Below are 7981 nucleotides of genomic sequence, written 5' to 3' on the forward strand. Positions count from 1 at the left end.
ACAACCAACGTTGGTTCTCAAACAAGAATACACAATGTGTCTGACCAAAAACCTCTGAAGACTCACTACAGCCAAGATAAAGACACAACTCAGCTGTACCAAATCCACTAATCACTGCACACATTAGCACCATGTGCTAACTGTGGCTAAAGAACCTCATTTACCAAGACAACTATCCAGTACAAAGCCCTAAAACACACCAAGAAACACATTAAAGACGATTTTACTGCTGGAAGCTGCAAGCCAATGCCTAAAAAACAAACTAAAGCAATGGAGCCAAACCCAGTTCACTGGTGAAGAGAAGCAGAGGAAATGTTTGTCTGCAGCTAAATAAAGCAGGAAGACACTGAGCTACTCAGGTGTTCCTGATAACACCAATCGGCCACCTGGACAGCCAATAGGAACACAGCCACCTGGACAGCCAATAGGAACACAGCTTACTGGAAGTCCAGAGGGCTGGGTTAGTGAAGGAAATTTAAAGTTGAAGCAGAAAGTTAATAAAGAAAGTTGAAAGCCACCTTCTGATACCTGAAATCTCTGAGTTTTCACACAAAGAACACCTGAACATGTCAAACTGGCTTCATAGTAGAACCATCATTGTAAAAATGTCATAGTATGGTGTGTTGCTCAAAAAACATTAGGACCCGGCTGTCAGGGGACAAACATGTAAGAAACATGAGAACAGAGAGAACCCAACCAGTAGGTCACAGTTTATCATCCCCCAGTCATCTCCTGAAGTCCATATGGTGAGAGACATCAGTATCTGGTTGTTCATTTACCAGAGGATGCTTATAATCATGCTGATGTGGTCTGTACTCTACAGTATTTTAGTGACTCAATAAATGCCTAAGTTGTTTTTTTTAAATGCTTTTCAGTTTTTAATAAACATTTAAGAGCCTATATGTAATCAATAAATGGCCTTTGTCTATCTTAAGAAAAATTCACTCAGAACTCTGATATGTTAACAGTACTAAATAAATCAATAAATACATGCATACACACAAAAATAAGTTAATACATTAACTGTGTTAAGATAAGATTTAGATTTTTTTTTTTAAAAAGTTGTTTATGTTTTTGCAGAATCCAGTATTGCTCACTGGTTGGTCATTAAGTTTTATTAGTTTGATTTCACTGTTTAAAATGATGCCACCTCTTTTCAGACAGAACCTGTGATAATAAAACAATACAAAATTTTTAGTTCCGTGTTAATAAAGCACTTAAAGCTTTAAGTATGGCTAAATGCTTTTTTCAAAATTAAATATATCACTCCTTAGGTGGTAGTGGCCCCAAGTTCAGTAAAGTTGGAAAGATATTCACAGATTCAGACTTCCAGCATCAATAACTCATTAGATATAGGTTGTCAAAACATAAACGGTGCCTCTTTCCCATCGTTGTAAGGCAGACAATGTGCTACAAGCCCAGTTTTATCAAAAGTAGCTGTCTTTCAAGCTACAGGAATAACATTGGTGTCTATGGAGTGAACAGGGTCCGTCTGCAATTTGCAAAACCACTGCAACAGTAAAGAGAGACAAATATTCAATAACTTCACTCTTCTACATTGTAGTGTCACTAAAATCACTGCAGCCTTCAACTGGCTCCTGTTGACAAAGTGTTTTAACAGAAATGTAAATGCTGTAATTTGATTCTTTTAATGAACCATGTAACTTGAATGGATGTGATGCTGGTGTGACCACAGTGCACACGTCTGATGTTGCTCACAGTGGTCCAAGGGACGCTCAGGGAGTTTGTGTGTTTGCTCACACTCAGGAAAAATTAGAGGGAACATTGTTTGGGACTCAAGCAGTTCCTTCTTTTACTCACTATCTCCCCAGCCTCAGAAAAAAAAAAACCTGTTCACACGGCACAGATGAGGCTGAGGTACACAGGAAATGTTTGGCTCCATTGTACAAGTTTGGGTAAACAGTTTTGTGGGTTGCCCAGTAAGCCAGTGGGTCTGCCGTTCTTTCTACAATTGCATTCGCTGTGGCGCTTTGCATTTGCCAGGCTCTACTTGCGTCTTCGTCTAATAGGCTCCACAGTTCAACTGAAAAATATTGAAGATCATCATCATCATCACCAGAAATGTCAGTCATTCCCTATTCAGAAGAGAAAAAGAATACCTGTGGAAGGTGCTGCTGGTGGTGGAGGACGAGGCTGTGGTGGTGCTTGTGACGTAGATGACTGCTGCTTGGTATTCTTTATGTTAATTGTTGTGCATTCTGTTATTAAACGTTCTTTCACACTGGCTGCCACTCTGATTGGTGAATCCAAAAGTTTTGAACTGCAGAGCAACAAGTGTAGCAACAGTCAGTGAACTGTTCTTTTCTTTGGTTTGTAGTCTGTCAGCTAAGCACCTGACAAGGTTCTGTGCCAGGTGTTGTGGCATGGGGGTGGTGAGTTGGGAATATATATATATATATATATATATATATATATATATATATGTATATATATATATATATATATATATATATATATATATATATATATATATATATATATATATATATATATATATATTAAAAAAAATAAATAATATAATCTATCTATCTATCTATCTATTCTCTACGAAATACGAAATCTGACATACTACTAACTCTCAAAGAAAAACAACAGCAAAAAAACCAATCTATTCTGCGAAAAACAATTCAAATGAACAACACTAAATAGGGATCTCCTATCCCGGAACACTCGATCCCGCTGAGTGATTCACATCACAAACCGAACCAATCAGGTGATTCGAAGCAGTTCAGTGCTTCAAACGTCATTGAAGTGATTCAAACGTCACGAGTCACGTGACCAAACCACGCCTCGGCACAGTGGCTCGATACGTTTGCTTCATGAGCTACAGCGCATGTGTCAAAGCCTCGGGTATCAGAGGACCATCACTAAGTATACCCAAGGTCAGTTAATATTTCAGCGTCGAACACAAACAGTGGGAACATCAGGAGCTTCTAACAGCAGCCCAGCAGCTCATTTGGCCCCAGGCAGAATATTCTACACTGACATACAGTAAACAACACTCCTGAACTCAGAGACCTTTAAATATTTAACATGTCAACATCACACAGACACAAACTATCTAAACAAAACACAGAGTTATTTATTTCCAGCAAATGAATAACTGTTTTCTCCCGCTTTGTGTGACACAGGGGAAATACATTTGTTGCGTTTGATCATGACGGCAGTGTGAGTGTGTGACTCACACACAGTGACTCACAGCCCAGCAGAGATGACAGTTTTTACTCCTGCTGCTGATGCACCAGCCGCTCCTGTGTTTACACCCGCAGACGATACAACTCTGCCCATTAAAAAGAACCATATGTAGCATGTGTGGGTGATGAGAGAACAGATAAAAAAGGCAGACGGCTTGAATCTTTTTGTGATCATTTTCTTTCCTCCCTCAAAGCTGCTCTGACAGACGGCGTTTGATCTCCTCGCAGAAACAGGGGTGAGATTGTGGTCACTGCACTCTGTGAAAAACTCAGTTTGTTTGTTGAAGCTGCGGTTAAATCTCTTTAATATATGTATTTTCCCCATGTTTGAACAGTTGGGTGAATGCACCTTCACTGTGTGTGCAGGAAAACTGCAGCATGGTTTCAACCGCTGTGCACAACAGGTCTGTTGCTATGCTACCATTGAGGGATAAAGACAAATGCATGTAATGATCAAACCTGTAAAATATGACAGTGAGTAATACACACATCTCTAGTGCTTAGTGTTTTTAGAATTTGCAGCATTCAGGGTAATGTTCGCACAGATTGTGAGATCATTTCTGGACCCAGATGTGGAACACTAACAGAGAAGCAACAGTTAAAATTGGTTCATTGCAACAAATCTGTTGAGGGTGATGAGTGGAGCCTGGAGAGGGAATCCAGGGGGGAAAGCTGTGGCAGGTGGCAGGAATCTCGAGGAGGTGAGTGGTTGTCTGACGAACCACTGGAGACTGGAGGAAGTGAGCGTGGAGGAGGGATGTGGCAGGACTGAATGTTTGGAGGGAGACGGTGTCCAGTGAGGTGAGCTGCTGGCTGAATCTTTCAGTCTGAGCTGGTTGGCAGAGCACACGACAGGAGACTGGGATAAAGTGGCAGCGATGAGCCGGGGGTTTAAATACTGCAGTCTCAGGTGTGTCTGATGATTGCCAGCAGGAGAAGATCAGGTAGCTTTGCACACAGAGAGAGAAGCTGAACTGGAGACAAACAAGAGAGAAAAAAACAGCATAAACACAAGGGGAGAGGATGAGTCTTTGCGCCAGGCACAGGTGTTAAATGGATCTTTATTAACACTTTCATTAAACTCAGCTCTGTGTAACACATTCGCTATACCACTTGCTAAAGCTGTGTTGATGACACACTTATTTATGTGTTTCTGGATAGCACAAGGTGAACAGATCCTTTTTGTACATCTGTTTTAGATGCCAGAGCTTGGATTTTTGCAAAAGGTTTTATAGTTCAACCAAGAGAAAATTGAGATTGTAGCTACAGGTTGAAAAGCTCAATAGAAAAACTTGTTTCTAAACTAAATTCTGACTCTGATTTTTCATTCAGAGTTTTTAAAAAAAAAGTTATTTTCAGTTTTTTTTGTTTTTTTTTTTAGGCCAAAATACGAGAAACAGAAACCATATGTTGAGTTTTCACAAACAACCACAAACATTTTTCAGTGAGCTCAGAATGTTGTTCGGGGAGGTTCACACTGGCTGAGGGTTCTCCATCGAACAGTCCATGGTGCCTGATCAGATGCTGTCTTCTTTGTAATAAAATTATTATTATGCAAATAAGATGGTGTCAGCGGACGTTTCTTTTTTCAACTGCACATCATGGAAGTCTGAGAAACTACACTAGTCTTTTCTTAAAGACTGACAGGGACTCTACAGATCGAACAGAGTTTGGTAACTTGTTCCACCACTGGGGGACCACAAAGGAGAAGAGTCTAGCTATCGATCGGTCCTGTTGTGGGGGTTGGATCAGGCACCTTTTGTTGGCTGAGTGTAGACCTGAACGAGAGAGTTCAGGTAGGAGGGAGCTTATTTCATTCTAGTTCTGCATGCCAGTGTCAGACTTTGTTTGTTTTTTTTTAAAGTTATATTTTTGGCCTTTTGTTGGCTTTATTAGATAGACATAGTTGAAAGGCAGATAGGAAAGTAGGGAGAAGAAAGGGAGGAAGACCTGCAGTGAGTTGGAATCAAACCCAGGCCACTGCGTTGGGACTATAACCCCTGTCTATGGGTCTCCAGCTCAACCTATTGAACTAGCCCAGCACCCCTCACCTCACCTCCACAGACTTTTACATGAAGCAGACCAGACTATCGTAATGCTCTGATAAATCTGTGCTACCCAGAAAAGTTGAGCAGTCTGAGGTGCGCATCTGTGACGCCAATATTGATTCCAAAATGGAGCAGAGAACCGACTTCAACTTGTGTGTCAGACTCTTGGAAATCCTACAGACACGAAGCACAAGTCAACAGGGTGGCCTTCCATGAGCAAAACCACTGAAAGTGTTCAAGAAATTGGATGAATTGTACATCAAGATGATCGGACAACCATCAGTGACATTTCTGACATGGTCAACATGTCGCTTTGAACAGTTCAGGCAACCCTCACATCCACATGGAAATCACTGCTGCCAAATTCAGGCCCTAGCACCCGAATCCAAGCAGAAACTGCACGGTGTGGAATTCTGCTGCGATCTTCATCAACAGTCTCCGAATGACGCAAACTTCATGCCGAGGATCATCACTGGAGAAGTGAGTTGGGTCTACAGCTAAGACTCAGACCAAATAGAAGTCTTGGTACAGGAAAAATCAGCGGTCAAGACCAAAGAATGCACGGCAGGTCAAGTGCACAACCAAGAATATACCTGCTGTTTTTAATTAACATTTACGAGATATTCGCCTCCCTGCTGACTTGATCTCCAGTCAAAGCTGCAAAACTAAATTTCTAGTTGGAGTGAAATAACGGACATAATTTTTTTCATTTGTTAATTTATTTGATCACAGAAGGCCCACATTGTCAGTTTCAGTGATACTGGTTTACATTTACTGCCATTATTTCCTCAGATGTATAATATTAATGTTCAATGTTTCAACAAACCACACATGAGGACTGTAGACGCCAGCGTGGTGTACATCTAATGAGTTGAAATGTCACAGATGTTGCATCATCAAAGTCAATCTGATAAAAATCAACCGGGAACATAAACAGATTTCTTGCATTTCAGAAGCTCATCACCGTCTGGCAAATTGTATTTGTTCTTCAGCAGAAATATGGCTGCTGTCAGCCAGTGTTGTGTTGAGATGTTAGCATGTAAAACTGCTTTGGCTTCAGGCTATCTGAGGCAAGGGGAAATGTCCATCACTCATCAGTACTGATTCAGTTTGTCACCGTCACAGCTGAGCAATTTTCTGTTTCTAAGCGATTTTGGTTTCAAATTACTGTTGAAGAGATTTCACTCTTAGTCCTTCGAAGTTTGCTGTAGCGGGGTGTTTATTGGTATTCTGGTATACGATGGGCTTACCAACACAGAATGGTCAGAACTCAATTTATAGGGACGGTCAGAGAGTAGGGAGGAGGCCGTATGTAAATACAAGGGTTAATAGTGGTGAATTTGTGTATGGTTGCTAACCAGTGACAGAGGTAAGACAACACAGATCAAAAGGTAACTGAATCAAGGTGTCTGGCAGACAACAAAGGTGCAACAACAAAAGGTAAGAGGAGGTCTGACAGGCAGTAACAAATAACAAAAGATGAAAGAATTGTGGATAACCGTTTGAAATGGAATAAAGGAGTGACACATGACACTAAAATATATCTGTAGAAAAAGATGTGTGCTATTTTCTTCATCATAGACATCAAAGATCCCACACGTTGGAGGAATCCAGCAACATGGAAGCATTTTAACCCACCTGTTGTTTTCATTTGTGGGCACAAAAAAACATTGTTTCCTTGTCTGAAAAAAATCCAAAAATTCTGCAAAAAATCCCCCAAATTTCTGAAAATTTCCAAAACCTTCAGGAAGAAAATTCCAATATTTCCTTAAAAGATTCTCTAAAAAATTTTTATTAACAAAAAAAAAAAAAAAACTCCAAATATGGCAAGAAAATTCTTGTAAATATTTTCAAAAAATGAGTAAGAATCTTCCAAAGAAATACCAAAAATATCTAAAGTGATTACATATATATCAGTAAAATTTCCAGTATTTTCTTTAAGAACATTCACATAAAAATCAACCAAAATCCAGCAAAATTTGCTGGATTTTGGTAGATTTTTTTCTGAATGTTCTTAAAAAAACTTTTTTTTTTAAACATTTCTTTTTTTCCACTAAAAAATGTTCAAAAATTTTCCAAAAATGTGGAAATTCCCACTGTGAAAATATGTTTTTTCCCCACATTTTCAAACTTTAAAACGGGTCAATCTGACCTGCAGGACAGCACGAGGGTTAAACTGCAGGAAGGGAGGTCAAATGGTAATTCTCAACATCAAAACTCCATAATTCACCCTCTTTGCCGCCTCTTTTCAACATTTCATTCCCCCTCCCAATGTCTACCTTCTACTGTACCACTCTGCTTTGTTCCCTCTCCCAGCTCCCAGCAGTTGACATGTTCGCACACCAAGATCTCTCATTTACTTTCCCCTGGAGTAAATGTCAGGGAGGATTTCCAGGGGGGACGAATATAAAGCGCTGCAGGGCGATGCTGCCCTTCCTACAGGCGTGGATAACACCAAAGATCATGATTGGATATTATTCAGCGCTTTGAGAAGAGCCAGAGATGTAAAAGCTGTAAAAAAGTAAGAAAAAAAAGAAAGCACAAAGTCTGTAATTGGCGGAGCATGATATCACCTTTCCAGGGACTGTTTAATGTCTCAGCCAGCGTTACGTACAAGAACAAACAGCTTTTTCACCAGCATCTAATTAGAGTGGGTTGGCAGTAACTTGTCTATATTCACAGTATGTAACCCCCCGATTAGTCTTCTCAGCCTGCAAA

The sequence above is a fragment of the Amphiprion ocellaris genome, chromosome 19 (genome assembly GCF_022539595.1).
Source record: "Amphiprion ocellaris isolate individual 3 ecotype Okinawa chromosome 19, ASM2253959v1, whole genome shotgun sequence".
Classification (NCBI taxonomy): Eukaryota; Metazoa; Chordata; class Actinopteri; family Pomacentridae; genus Amphiprion; species Amphiprion ocellaris.